Below are 2,500 nucleotides of genomic sequence, written 5' to 3'. Positions count from 1 at the left end.
TAATAATAATAATAATAATGACAGTAATAATAGCAACAACAACAAAAACAACAATAATCATAATGATAATAACAATAACAACAACAATTATAATAATAATAATAATAATAACAATAATAATAATAATAATAATAATAATAATAATAATAATAAATACGGTAACAACAAAGAGAACAAATATACGTAGAATACCAGAAATACCAATAAAATTAAAACCGATCGTTATTAAATTTTAATTAAATTCAAGTAAACAAAAAACTTTGACACGAAGATGTCCAAAAATGAAGGTAAAGTATAAAAAAAAAAAAGAAATTAATCATGAAAAAAATTTTAAAAAATTAAATAAAACATAGAGAACCGGATGCAGGTACGGAAAAATACAATTTACATTGATGTAAATGAATAGTTACTCTGTAGAATCTCATTTATTTTGATGCTATTGGAGTTGATGCTAAGGTGTGTGTATCAAAATGGCTTAAGATATTCTTTCTTTATGAAGAAATCAAAATGATTTTTTTACTAATAAATTTCGACATCAGAATACACACAGTTATCATAATTATGTAGTGATGTTGGTTCTGATATTCAAGATTTTACGTATATATTTAAAATGGTTTTGACTTCAGTTGCATCTAAGTTACATTAATGGTATTTGCTTGTAGTAATTTAAAAAATAAATGTCAGAAAAACTGTAGCAAATGACTGAAGGTTCATTTGATGTAATGCGTTCGGTAGCCATAGACATGCTATAGATTGTTCCTTCTACGTTTCTGTATCGTTTCCTATTTATATGTCTCTGTGTTTAAGGTTCATAGCTATTTGTAAACCAAGGTAGCGTTGATTTGTCAGGGATAAAGAGTCAGATAGGCAGATGAGATAGAGATAGCCTGCGTTAGAAAGACTTGATAATGTGACAGAAAGCAACATATGGAAACAGTATCCTGAAGAAGAACTTGTGCCCAAAACGTCAGAGATACGACTCCACACGGCAATACAATTGTACTCTTCTTGTAGTTTGTTAAGCAACCAGAATAATAGAGTGAAATAAAGAAGGGAAAGTTGATATACAAAACGTATATGTACATATAACCTGGGTCCAAAATATTAGAAACACCTGCGTTAGGTATATGGAGCGATTCGGGCTCTGCTAAGCTGGCTGGTCATCGCGAGAAATATATTAACATTAGTTGGTAGACTAAATCCAATCAAATACAGTTATCAGAGCATTGACTATCTTCAGCGGAGTTTACTCATCTGCAATCAGTCGGACCAATGTGTGGTTTGAGAATACCTTTATCTATTTTTCTACAAATGTTAGAGGTCTCGTAAAATGTAAGACACAAGAGTATTACCCTTCCTGCCTAAATAAATAGGAAAAAGTAAAAAGAAATAACATTAGCCAAGAAAATGCTACAAATTATGTTTATAACATTCTCTTGGATAGAGTTGTTCATTTTTTACCTGGTGAACATAATGCTGTATAAATGAAGGTAGTGAGATGGCAGAATCGTTAGCATGCCGAACAGAATTCAGCGTTTCGACTGTCTTTATGTTCTGAGTTCGAAACCCGCCAAGATCAACTTTGTCTTTTATCCCGCCGACAGCGATAAAATAAGTGCCAGTCGAGCATTGTGGTCGATGTAATCAATTAATCTCCTCCTCACAAAATTTCTGGCTTTGTGCATGACGTAGAAAGGATATTATTTCATAAATGATGTTAAATTCTTTAAGAGATAACCACAAATATAGCATGAGCTATAAAATTCTTATGACATCACGTCTACTACAAGAAATTCGTCATTTCAAACACGACGTTGCTTCAATCTTATCTTGAAAATATTTAAGAATATATTTGTAGCTCATTAACCATACAGTTACAAGAAATTGCCAGCTGTAACCATTCTCTTTATACATCTCAATTTGACTAAAAATATAATGTGTTATCGATTATTGCTGAAAATATCGATTTCTTAGAAAGAGTGTCCAAGTCCAAATTTATAAGTTACGTGAGCAAGTCAAATGAATGAACACTTAGTATATTATTTATAATTATGTTACTGGCTCCAGGGGGATTTGATCTCAGAAATGAGACAGAAGTAAATACTGAATACATACGTACGTACGTATCTACATACATACATACGTACATACATTTACTCATATTGAAGTTACGAGAGAGCCTCTGCATAGTCGTTCGGTTTAGATAGAAATAGCAGGTAAACAAGTCATCAGCCCAAAGCACGTTGCTATCTTAAACATGAAACACACTTGGGGTAATATTGTTGTGCATGTAATGACAGAAAACAAGGTAAAATGCTCGTGGATGGAACGTTTTGAGCATAGATCCGCGAGACCAGAATTGACTTGAAGTTAAAGAGTATCATAGTAAACTTTCCCAACATAACGTTTCTGTGCATTTTCCTATTTATATTTTTTATTACAATATAACGCGTGAAAATATTTTCTCGAAAGCTTTCACCATATATATAGAGAGGAACAG

This window comes from Octopus bimaculoides, chromosome 13, assembly GCF_046866305.1.
Source record: "Octopus bimaculoides isolate indiv1 chromosome 13, ASM4686630v1, whole genome shotgun sequence".
In the NCBI taxonomy this organism is placed as follows: Eukaryota; Metazoa; Mollusca; class Cephalopoda; order Octopoda; family Octopodidae; genus Octopus; species Octopus bimaculoides.
Note: the sequence above shows the minus strand (reverse complement) of the source record.